A 13,241-nucleotide genomic window follows, 5' to 3' on the forward strand; every position below is an offset into this window, starting at 1 on the left:
CGAGAGCTAGACTTGTTTTTTTGACAGATAGCTCAGGAGCTGCACAAGCCCAGATGGGCAATCCAGACTGCTGAAGTCAGGTGCTTAGGCTGCCCCTTCAATCCACAGGCACCTCTGAAAACCAGCCCAGAAAGACCAATGTGCTGAAGCTGAAAAAAGGGAGGAGGAAACAGGGGGCAAATGGGTGTTTGTGAGGACTTCCAGCCACCTCCTGGATCTGGCTCTTGGCTGTGAGCAGCATGTTTGACACCTCAGGATCTAGCTCCACGCCTCTGAATTATTTTCTGTTACCAAGATAGCAAGTCCCTTTTTCTCCATATCTGGGGGATTAGAGTTTGCCCCTCCCTTTGTGTTAGTGCCCCAGCCTGAGAAGGAGAACTGAGAGCTTGCTTGCTGCTCCCTTTGCATGTCCTTCATAGGGGACGGGTACTTTTGCTCATGGCTGGTTGTGCCCATGTCCTCCTTGGTCTGCGATATTATTTTAATTTGCAGCACAACAAACCTCTTGCAGTCTATCAGGAAAGCTGTGTGTCTTTATACTGACATGTGGTATGAACATAATGTAGATTTTATTACTACTCCTCTGGGTCTGCTAACCCCACAACGTTGCATTTTTTCTCTTTTTTTAATTCATTATCTCTCTCTCCACCTCTCTTTCTAAAGGAAATGCAATTAATTTACTCTGTGGAACATCCACAAAGAAGGAAGTAATACCACCTGTGGGTACCTCCCAATATGTCTCCTATGTTTTAAAAAATATTTGAGGCTCTAATTTGAAATACTATTAAAGATGCATGAAGTCCTCTCCAATGTCAGATAAAGGCTTTCTCACAGTGAAGCAGCTCTGCATGCATGCTACACCTACTACTCACTAGCACAATACAGAGTATTAGAAAAATATTTTGGCTTGTCAGACACTATTGATAGTGACTATACATGGCTTTTACTACTGTCTCCATTCCTTTGGCTTTAGAGATTTATGTAGAAAACTATTCCCCAAATTATGTACAACCTCATAATATAATACTCTCTTGTTGTTATAGGCTGAGACAGAACTGTTTAATTGATGGGGAAATTTATTTTCTGATACACAATAGAATAGATATAAAGGTACCCCCCTATCTATAACCACGACCACTTTCTTATCCTCCAATGACTTCCAGTTGTCTATCCACAAACACTCCTAATACTGGATTGCCTCTTTGTTGAACATGTGCATTGCACTCAAACCCAACAAAGACCCTAGGCTGCCATGGATGTAACTTCTGTTCTTTCTGTAACTTGTAATCATACTTCAAGCCAGAAACCCTGATTCAATTACAGTGGTTATGTAGGATGGACTGCAGGGTTTTCTGACTTTTCTGTTAACACTGTCAGATTCACTTTGTTGAATGCCACAAATCTTGTCACAGGCCTACAACCTTTGAAGGCTGAAAATATTTGTTAAATATATTTATTAATATATAAGCCTGAATATACATATACATATATATATATAAAAATTATATTTATAGATGCACATATTTTATATATATCAGTTGAATATATATATATTCAACATATAACCATGAAAAGTTAAAGGCTGAAAATATTAGTTAAAATGAATGCTATTTCTGTTCTTACATTTGACTTGAGGTATTAGAATCTTTAAAGTTAACATGCCCTTTCTTCTCTCAGAAGCTGGGTTTTTTACTTTTTCTACAGAGCAGCAAACAAATAAACAAAAGCTAAGCAGGATTTTCTCAGAAGTTCACAAAAGCCAAGAGTTGGGTCTTCAGGAATAGCAGTGCATACTGCAAAACTAATGTTACAATCATGTTATTTGGCAAGATTCCTTTCCTAGCTATGAAAAGATAGCCATAATCCCATCCACAAAAACCACTACTGCCCAGAATAGGATTTAAGTAATGATTGATCAAATGTGAGGCCAAGAAGCTTGTACATCTTCTGATTTAACAAAACAAATGCTTTCAAAATTAAGACTGAAACTCTGCCCCTAAACAGTCCTTTACATATCCTGCTTCATCCAAACAGTCCTGAAGAGGGTTATTTGCAATGGAAGTGCTGACACAAGCTTACTGTAGTGGTGCTGTAAGATACTGTTATGTTAATATAAGCATTACACGCTAAGAAAACATACTAAGTCAGTGATACATATTTTTCTTTGGAACAAAATCGCCATAGGAACAAAGGTCATATGTCACATGGATGCCAATATTTGTAAGTGTTTGTGTGGCTGTTCATAATGATGCACATTTTATCACATTTTAGTAAAAATAGGCCCTTATTGAAAAATAACCATCTTCTTATTGGTGGCCCCTCTTTGGTTTGGCAAAGGCTGCTGTTCTTCTGCCTTTCCTTTGCAAACGCTGCTCATTTTCTCTTGGATGAGATAATGATTGCTATCTGCAACACAGATGGGCACAAACTGCTCAGAGGAACAGGGAATCCCCTGGAGCCCAGGCTGTTTTTGTAACTTAGGAAAGCAATTCCTGTGATTTTACTGGCATTAAAATGAAGGATTTCTGGTTGCTGCCCAGGTCATGGGGATGTTGAATACTGAACACAGTACCATGGCATCTTTTCTGGAGGGAAATCTCTCTGTTTCTCTTCATGTTGAATGACTTTCTCCTTCCTCATATTGAAAACTTCTTTTGCATTTGATGTTGCCCTTCCCTATACTGGTGCCTTCAACAGGATGCTTTACTCTTAGAAAGGTATTTTTTTTTTGAGTCCATTTATATTTCACTTTTGGAGAATAATGCAAGAGTTTGCACAATCCCAGCATCATGCACAGCAACCCCAAAAGGCTATTTATGATTAGATATTCCTACTTAGTATCCTGTGGAACTGGACTACAGCAAGGCTTAAATTCTCAAAGTCTTTGCAGGTTGCAGCCAGCCCTAAACCAAACACAGTCATCAGATTTCAGACATGTGGAGCAGTGGGCCAAAGCCTGGGGCTTTAGGATGGACTGTCTCACTCCAGTTGAAATTTTAAAAAAAGCAAGATGAAACAAGACACTCCATTCATGTGATTGCAGTCATCTTGAGTGAATCATGGGTCCATGTGCTTGAAGCTGTGTGTGCAATGGGGCACTCCTGAAATTCGTGGTGATGTCTTAACACCCTCATGCAATCACAAGGTAAATAGAGCATGCATGGAATGTATGAGGCAGCCAAGTATCACTTGCAGTAGTGTCTGAGTGGCTCTGAACCCATGTTGCCAGCCCCAATGGGTACATTCCGCATGGTATACCCTGGAAAGAGAATCTTTGGTTTGTCCTGGGGACCAGCTGGCTTTGACTGGTGGATCAGGGCCAGAAAGCCATGAGGAAGGTTTCTGAGACACTCTTGTGAAGTGGATGGGGGAAGTGCAAATGAGGAAAAATAAATGAATTTCGATTACTCATATCCTGGACTCCTTAAAAGCTGGGCTACGATATAAGGAAGGTGCAGGTCTTGCCTGGCCTTTTGTTCCCTCTATATATCATTCCAGTAACTGAAAATGAAACTGTGAGATGTGAAACAGAAGTAAAGGACACTTTTCAGTTCCCCCTCCATCCCTTTGTGCCTCGGAAAATTGATTTAGGTTGATCCAAGCTGACATTTTGAAAACCTTCCTCTGGTTCGGCAGCCAAGCCTGAATGTTGGCCACTCGCACCGCCCTCGCTCCGTGAGCGAGAAAGTTTCCTGGGGACTGGCTGACGGCAGCCCCTGCGAGCCCTGCCAAGAAAACCAGCGGTAGGCCTCTCTAGAACAGATTGAATTCTTGACCTCTCAATATGCTATTTCTAACCACATTGGTGTCCTCTCTTCAGCAGCTCAATTAAAACAAAGGCGGACGCGGCTTTCCACAGAAAGGGCAAGTTGCCGATGTTTGCTTATGTGCAGGTGATGGGATACAAGGTCCCAGTTTGTGGCTGTTTTTATAGTTTTAGAAGATGCCTGAAGCATTGCAGAAGTTTCTTCCAGCTCGTTCCGTGGCCTGAGATGTACTACCACACAGTGGTGTGAAACCTGCCTCGGGCAAGCTTGGTCTCATCATCAGGACTTCCCAGCCTCATCCAGCTGGCGTTGGGCAAAGTGACTAACTCTGATCCTTGCAGCTCTCTCCTCCTCTCCTCAGGGACATGGAGAATAGGACAGTCTGTCAGATGGCACCATAGTCTTTCCAGTTTCTGTTTTCTTTCATCAGTATTTCTTTGGATTTTTAGTAACAAAAAGAAGGTAGACAAGTGTGTACTGTCTTATAGAGTACTTGCTTGCAATGAAATTTATCCAGCCCCTTAGTGATTTGGTGAGTCTGTTGCACATTTTAGGATCTGCCTATAGGAAACCTCTGTGTCCAGACAGGCTTTTGCCCTGTTGTGGGTAGTTTCAATATGCCAGGAGCGCACATGTTAACCACCCTCCTTCCTACAGCTGAGTGTGAACTTCAGATGACACAGTCTGTGACCACTGGGTGCCTTGAAGAGAAAACCTCAGACTGTTAATTTGAGTTTTTTTGTGAAGGTAAATTGAAGTTGAAGAATGGGTTTAGTAAGGTTTGTTAACGAGTGCTATTGAAGAAGATTTTACTCTGTGTTTTGAACTGGAGTTTTGTAGTGGCTGACAGCTTCACGTCCGTGTCAGTTGCTTTGCTGAGGTCTTGCTACAAAATGACGAAGGAACAAGTACCCTTTGCCAAAACACTGTTAGCCAGGATGTCCTGGGTAAACAGAGATTTTTAGAAAGTGTTATTTATAAAAGCTGGCAAATGAAACCATTGCATCAGTGAAGAATTCAACAACACTGTTAAATTACCAGAGTGAATTGACTAGTTGTGCATGTGGGCATATCTTCAACTAAATGATACTAGGCGGGGCTGCAAACTCTCCAAAGTACTGTTATTTTCAAGCTAAACCTCAGATAACCTCCAGCCCTTTAAAAATATCTGTTGCTGAAAATAAGTCCTCAGATAACCTTCATCCTTGGATAACCCACATAAAATCAAAGATGAGGAACTAATAGGAGAAAGGGGGCTTGGAAATAAGTTTGTTCTCATATTGCCCACACATGTGAGCAACACGCTGCTGCTGACTAGCGGCTATTTTTACATGTAGCCCATGTGTTGTGAGCAAGAAAAAGGGTGCTTTTCTTCACTTAGCAGCAAGGTCACTGTCTGCTCGTTTAGCCAGGGTGGCCCTGGTTTTCTGTTTATCAGGAGCTGTGGATACTGCTGGCACTCACATTCTTACTGTTGGCTGCATTATCTAAGGCTCCACACACTTGCCTGTGTAGGACACAAACAATCCTTGAGCAGACCTAGGGAAGATGCAAATAAGGGCAGAATGAGTCTCAGAAAAGTGCCCTTAAATAGTCTGAGTGTTTCTGAGAGAATATCTGCTAGAACTACAGGGAGCAGTGGCTTCTCCTAGATGACAATGGAGTTGTAGAAGTTAAAAGGCTTTAAAAGGTTTAGAGTGCTTCTGCTGTCTCAGGAGATGTGAAGAAGACACACTCCAAAAGAAAAAAAAGAAGGAAAAAAAAAAGAAAAAAAGAAGAAGAAAAAAAAAAGAGACAACTTTCTCTGCTACCCACCTGAACACTGAGTCTTCAGCTGTGAGAAGAGACTTCAGAGCAAGGTAAGGAAGAAACTAACCAGTCAGAAACACACAGCCAGATGCACACTGGGGAAAAAGATCCAACAGTTCCAGGTTCCTGCAGGTGAGCTGCTGAAGCCCCAACTCATGCACTTACAGTTTGATAGCCCTTGATGTGTGAATATAGAGTCCCCCAGGGTGGGAACTCTCCTGTTGCTCAATGAACAGGACTAGAAAGAATCTGTGCTGTTTGTGAACATTCCTGGAGGTGCATGATTTTTCTGCAAAGCAAGGAGATCGTGCACAGCACTTGGCAAAAAGTTCAGCTCAATGTAGGGGCACAGAGGTTTGATAAAGCTGTTTGCTGCCCCAGATAGTTCCTCTGGGTGGGATTTGGCAGCTCTAATGGAGGCAGAGAGTAAGGTTTGAATTCATTCATCTGACAATAGAAACCTGAGCCAAAGCTAACACAGAGTTTTATGCTCATTTACAGACCTCTACAGACTAAAGGGTTCATAAAGGAGTTCACTGATACCTTGTTGACAATGGTGATGAAATACCCTGACTTGTCATCCTGGGAGATTTCAACACACACATCGACGAGGCTGCAGATATGAAGTCCCACAAACTCACCTCCTGGCTTTCCTCCCAAACACTCTCTGGGTATTTCTACATCGACATTTACAGTCAGCCTCAAGGGGTCCCTGTCACTGGCTCTGAGTGGCATGTGTCACCCTGACAGGAATTTTCAGTGAGCTGCATGCAGGGTTTACTGAAGTTCCCTACTTGCGGTCAGTTCCAAGAAGAGGTCAGAATCCAGATCACAGGGTGTGGTTGTGCTGAATTCCTCTGCCCAATGCCCGCAAACATGCTGAGGAGAGGGTGATAGAATGAGTGAGAGGATAAAAGATGGATCTGAGCTCCAGCAGATTTCCTGGCTTTAGCTATATTTGGGAGCCACGGTGTAGGTGTTTATTTGGTATAAGCACAATGATGACCTTAGGGTTACTCTTGCTATCAGTGTTGATCATCTTCTCTCATTTAATCCATATGCTCTTTGATTTGATGTATACTGAACAAGAAGAGTGTGGACCAACTGCAAGGGATGTCTTGAACCTGGGGTAAGCAAAACATTTGGTCTCCGCAAGTGGGCCAGAGCAGACTAGTTCAGACAGGGTTATCAGAGGAGGTGCCAAGCTGGGTGCAGGGGATGGTAGGATGCAGTGCTCTGAAGGCATGTGAATACTGGTGGGACTCAGGGGACTTCTAGCTCTGATTTAGCTTTTATCAGATTCTCTCCTAGCATGCCCCTGGAAGGGCAGCACTGCACAGCTGGGCCAAGGTGCTGAGGATTAGGGAAGTTCCTCCTGTCATGCATGCATCCCTTAAGGTTCTCTACCTAGTCCCCAGAAGCATCTCATTCCCTTCACCCTCACAGAGTGCCTCAGAGCTGTTATCCTGCTGGACTGGAGAGATAAGGAAGCCATGGCAGGAACCAGGATAGCAACACTGAAAAAACAACATCTGTCTTGGTGTATCTGGTTCTGTCCTTGGTGACACTGCATGAGAGGCCCAGGAGACTTCCTGAGCTGTAACAACAAAGCTCCAAACACCTCTGTATCCTCTGGCAGGGATACTTCCAGCCAAAGTGGCCACAGGGAACAGCCAGCAATCATGTTGCTGAGAACCATGGAGGATGACTCAAGGGATTCACTAAAGCCCAAACTGCCTGTCAAACCAAGAGTGGGCGAGGAGCAGTGGAGGCTTGTTACCTTTTTGAAATTTGTTTTCTTTGTTTTCAAATCATGTGCAACCTTTGGGAGATGTTTCTTGGCAAAAAAAGCAAGTTATGCTCCTGCCCACACAAGCTCTGATAGATAAATTTGAGTTGAAATTGAAACACTCAGTTTTAGACTTTGTTTTTTTCCTCTCTCTCTCCAGATTAGACAGTGAAATAGTGGACATGATTTTCTTGCCTTTGGCTTTTCTGCTCTCTGTTTTTGTTTCCTAATGAACAGCCATAGATCCTCGATGCTATCCTGCTACTGTAGGAAAAGCTGGACAGGACCAAACCTAGTTGTTGAAATAATGATGAAGAAAATGTCCCTTTGCTTTCTGTTGACAGAGGTAGCTCATTGCTAGTCAGTTAGGCCTTTGACATGATCATCAAAATAAAGCTGTTAACGTAAATAGAGACATGTATTTTAAAAATTACTTGCTAGAAAACTCACAGCCATCATTCCCAAAATCAGTGAATCTTGTCTCACAGGTGCAGTTACCACAAACTTTTTTAGTGTTTTTATATTCATCCAAGCATAACAGAACTTGACTCTAGATCACATACCTTCTGTTACTGAAATCTGAGTAATGCATTAAGTAATGGACGAATCTGTCTGGATTGACTAATGTGGTTACAGGATTTCATCCTGATTTGAGATGCATGAATCAGGGATGAGAAGAGCCAGTTTTAATAAAATGCAGATACCCCTTGGGGACCCTAGGCTGAGGGGGCTCTTTGGGTGCCCACACTCCCCACCTGCACGTGCCACTGACCCACCTCCCTGCCTTCTTTTTTTCTCTCTCCCTCACTTTTTTTTTGTCATTTTTTCCTGGAGCATTGCCTAAAGGAATGAATTAAGGCTGTTAGGGTCCAGGTTGATGTTGTGATGTTTATAGCCCCAACAGCGTGATGATTGTTTTATGGTGTTTGTGTTTTGGCATCAGTGATGCCGTGATGTTTGCGCTGCGATGTTGTCATCTGGGGAGGGCAGGGCCATGGCTACATTACATCTATGTATCCCATACGTGGTGTAAAATGCACATATAAATCACACAGATGCTGAGTTCCTGGGGCGTGGGATAGGGGGCCCTCATCCCCCAAGCAAGTGCTCGTGAGGAACAAGTGCGCAGCCAGGCGTGAAATGGCTGAGGGTGGCTTGCAAACCCAGCAGCCTGCCAGGATGGCCAGCACTGCATGATACCATGCAATCTTCTGTCAAAAGAAATGCCAGATATTGGACTAAAAGTATGTAGCTCTTGCCTGTGTCTTCAGACAACTCTCCTTAGCAACGTGGAAGTGGGCTTTGGGGCCAGGATGCATGGTCTGGAATTGCTGGTGTTCCTGTGTAGGCGTAGAGGTGGGCACTGAAATTTCCTCAGAGTGGTGTGGTATTTATGGATGAAGCCCTTGTCCAGGAGAACTTCCTGCTCTGCTCCTACGGGGCCTCTCACAGGGGCTGCTGGAGCCAAAGCAGAGTGACAGAGCAGACCAGGAGAAACAGCAGTGTAGCCACTGCCATTCACCAGAGGGAAGGCGTTTCACAGGAAATGTCCTCATTACTTGCTGCTCACAAATAAATCACAATTTGATTTTTGGGAGCAATTTCCCTCTGAGCTAAAGACTACTCTGATGCCTGCTCTTTCCCAATATATCTTTCAGCAGCTGAAGTGCAGCTGAAGACATCATAATGCAAATTGAAATACTTTTCTGCTCTCATCCATCAGAGATGGTACTGCTTCCCTGCATATCTTGTGGACCTTTAAGTTGAGTGTGAACTATGTTTCTGTCTCAGTGATCACATGTGAGAACTGCACATTTCATGATCTCTTCCCCCCCGTTACTATTGTTATCAAACTTTTGTCACCAGTTGCTGTTTCATTCACCAATGTGTAATCTGTAAATGCCAGACCCCTGGTCCCATCCACAGAGCAGATCTAAATGTCCTTCTTTAGCTAAACTGTGTTTTTTGCTTGATCTGTCAGCACTCTTACTGCATGTGCTCCAACAAACCAAGTGCCTTTGTTCTCCTAAAGCAATCCTGCCTCAGGCTATCCTTCCAGTAGAACATTAGTTCTTTTGTTTGGATAAAAGGGTGTCATCACTCACTCATGATGAGAATATGATTCAGCCCCTTCTCCTCACATTCACGGTCCAGTCTTCATAAATACTTGCTTTTACAGCATATTGTATGTGTATTCAAATGGCTGACATCAGTGGGCCAAATTGTGCCCTAACATGAATGTGCTCCAGTCCTGCTGTTCATGTTGGAGGAATTGTGGGGAGCCTAAATCAGAAGAAAGTATGATCTGTACCCAGTCCCATTTAGATGTTTGTTTGGTTTTTTTTAATGGCATTAATATTTTTAAATAAAATGTTTCCTGATCTGAAAAAAGGAGGTTTAAACAGCAGCCCACTAAAGTAGATGTGATTTTTTTCCCACCTGCTTTGCTGAACTTTCAGTCCATGCTACCAAGAAACCTCCTTAGTGTTGCTATTGTCATGTCAGCTTCACATAGATAGGCAAAATTTTGGATGCTCAATTGAATTTACTAGAGGCACACTTCTGAAACTTCCCCATTATGTGTTCCTTCTTCTTTACTGAACTAAGTATCTAACTACTGCAATTTCTCTTCTAGGAAGCTGTATTTGGGCAGGAATACTACTGAAAGACAGTGAACAATAATAATAATAATAACAATAATAATAATAATAACAACAACAAAAACAACATCAACGTCCACTAGAAATTCTTGCTCTGCTCCTGAAACTTCAGATTTGTTATTATGTCTGTAAAGCAGGGAGTGGTGAGTACAATAATTTCTCTTTGCTCTGAGGTTCCACCACTTTCTGATTTTCCAAATCAGAGCTGTACATGAACAGTATAAAGTGTATGGACTGTGTCCCAAACTGGATCTCTGCCATTTCAAGGGAGAACTGAGGATGTGAAAAGACTTCTAAAATGTATAAAAATACTTGGATTGCATTGATTTAGCTTCATGCTAGGTTTATTTAATGATAGTGAGGGTGTGGTGTAAATCCCTATAGTTTGGTTTTTTTTTTTTCCTGGGCAAAACCTCCTAAAATTCACTGCAATCGAGCTGAAAGATATGGAGAGATACAGGATACAAGTGACTTTAAAATAATTCCTCACAACATCTGTTAACACTGAGACGAGCTAATGTTGCTTTATTTCATGAACTAAGGAAGTGGAAAAGAGCCTTAAGGAAAACACATTAGGATAAGCTTAAGGAAGAACGTAGAGCATATGGTGGCACATGGATAAGCAGGCCTGGATTACCTTGGTTAATAACTCACCCAACACACTGCTTTTCTAATCTCTTAATTTCCATATTTACCTTAAAGTGCTTTAAACAAGAGTTTGCCAGACCTAACTGTAGCTATTCAGTGTATTAGAAAGTTTTTGATTGGTGTGAAAGGATTTGTGATTAGCCAGACATTTCATGGCCCTCTTGGTAATGTGTTAAGAAGCCTTCCTGACATCAAAATTTATTTTAAAGGAAAGCTTGTCCTAACAGTCAGAAAAGCCTCTAAAAGCTCATCTGTTACGCCTTGATAACTTTTTAGAAGCTACTCCAATATCCATTGAAGAAGCAGAAAGGCGCCCAGTGATTTCAGGATACATTTTATCAGAACACTTAAGCAAGGAGTTGGCTAAAGTGAGTATCTGCTTTAAAGATGTTAACATTCACAGGACTGTACAACATCCATGAATGATGTGTTCTAGTATCTATTCAGTTTATTAAGTAAAAGTATTTTTCATAAATCTACTCTCAACATTACCAGGACAAAGAGAATTTTCAGTTCTGAGCTTGTCTTAGAAGGCAGTCAGTTTGTTGTTAGTTAATTTGATTGGAAAATTAATGGGGCACATTACTGGATGAAGGGTGTGACTTTATCGTTCTGTCTCTTCATTGCTGAATGACATATTGGATACCTTATGTGGAAAATGATGGCAAAAAGGTGAAGTTATTCAGCAATTATTTTTCTTTTTTCATTGTTGGTCTTTCTGACTCTGACAGATAGCAACATATCTGCTGTATGAATCTTAACTTTTCCTCTCCAGAAAGGGTGATGGGACTTTATGGGAATTCTTGCCTGTAAGTGTCATCATGAAAACAGGACCTGCAAAGCTTTCTCTGTGATTCACCACAACAAAAGATCTTTTGTTTCAAAAGCCAGACAAGACTGGTATTGGGCTGCATACTTGAGTAACACGTCATGTACAAAACCAACCACTTAAAATCATGGAAAATTCAGGACATCATAAATCTTATACCAACTGCATCATTTTATTTATTCAATTTTTTTCAGATATTTAAAATAAACAAAATGTGTTCCTTCATAGGCTGTAAGCACTCTGCCAATTTAGAACTGCAAAACCGAAATGCAATATAATTGACTCACTGCTTCTACCAAACTGAAGTAAATAAACACTGGAGCCCCATTCATCAACCAGTCCTCTTAAGGCTCCTCAAAGAGCAGATCCAACACATGGGTCTTGTAGCATGTCTAAAAGTCAACAAATACAGGTGGTGTCAGACTACAGGAAGGGATTTATGAAGCCCTGAAAGATTTTTGTATTTTGCTGGCTATACCTTCCCTATTATATTGAAGGGAACATAATCCAGTCTCACTGTTTCTAATGCCTGCATCTCTGAGAGATACATGACCAAGTATTTGTCTTAGGAAAGATCTTCCCTGGAGGCTCTGAGCTTCCTGTGCCCAAACCATCATATTCAAATAAGTCAGGCCACTCAAAAGGGGCCGACCTGGGTCCCAGAGCAGAGATGCACATCCCAGGTGTGTGATTGCCTTCTGTACCACAACCTGCTTCCAATTAAATTGCAATGCAGGCCATGTGAAGGATGTGCTGCAGGACTAAGCCAGAAATTACAAAAACACAGATGATGAGTGCAAGTTATCCATCTGAAAGTAATGACTGTGAACACTGAGGCAGGCACATGCAATGGAATCTCTGAGAATCACTGTCAGAAGTGAATGTGGCCCCATTGAAGGGAGAGGACCATCTAGAAAAGAGGGCCTTTGTATGAATGCTGTGCTGGAGGACCAGAAGAGGATGGCACTGCGTAGCAGAAGCAATTACAGACCTCAAGGGACTTGGAGAAACTGAGGAGGTCTTAAACCACTGGTCTTGTTAAGTTTCATTACCCTGGATTCAAAGAAAAAGACTGTGATGACAGGTAGTGATGAATTTGTTAGGTGGCCTTCTGGGACATACATTTGGATCCCTAAAGCAGAGGGAGGCAACCTGAAGAGAGTGGCTGGGATGTAACACACAGACGGGTGCTGCAAGCTGACCACATTTGGAGATGGAAGGATGGCTTTGAGGATGTTTGTCTACCTTCTCCAAGAAGAGAAGCAGGTAAAGTTTGAATATAATTTACTCACTGGAAAGGTAAATTATTTACTGATGGAGGGCTTGGTTTGAATAGCCAGGAGGACATTAAAATCATTATGAAGAAGAAATTTAAAAGAGGGACAATACACTTTTGCTCAGCAGAAAATCAGACTCCCAAGCAAGTAAAGAATGAAGCTGTCCCAGGACACGATGCCAACAAGTGCACTCATTCCTGACCCATCAGTGCTGGGCAACCTGGTGTATATTTCATGCAACAGTACCAAAGTTGGGTAAGATAATATGCACAAGTAGAATATTAAGTGGATGGCAAAAATGAGACAAGTATGTTTATTTCTTTTTCTTTGTGACTTAAATAAAACATCTGTTTAAGGCAGTCTGAATATTTTTCTCATTCTACGTGTGAATAAAAAGAAAATGAATATGCAACTTTGACCACAAAAACTAACTGCAATCTAGCAGATTTTAAAACTCTATTT

At 41.9% G+C, this 13,241-nt stretch overlaps 1 long non-coding RNA gene across 2 annotated transcripts in view; it reads left to right on the forward strand.

Moving 5' to 3' along the window:
* The first annotated feature begins 5,262 nt into the window (after positions 1-5,262).
* Positions 5,263-13,241, forward strand: part of LOC135294059 (uncharacterized) — a 35,379-nt gene continuing 27,400 nt past the window's right edge. The window contains exons 1-4 of one of the 2 annotated variants that reach the window (XR_010356202.1): positions 5,263-5,626; positions 6,078-6,705; positions 9,024-9,093; positions 10,001-13,034. This is a non-coding gene — a long non-coding RNA (uncharacterized LOC135294059). Of the gene's footprint in view, positions 5,627-6,077; positions 13,035-13,241 lie in introns of both variants that reach the window. The other variant, XR_010356201.1, reaches the window with a different exon arrangement.

The sequence above is a fragment of the Passer domesticus genome, chromosome 2 (assembly GCF_036417665.1).
Source record: "Passer domesticus isolate bPasDom1 chromosome 2, bPasDom1.hap1, whole genome shotgun sequence".
In the NCBI taxonomy this organism is placed as follows: domain Eukaryota; kingdom Metazoa; phylum Chordata; class Aves; order Passeriformes; family Passeridae; genus Passer; species Passer domesticus.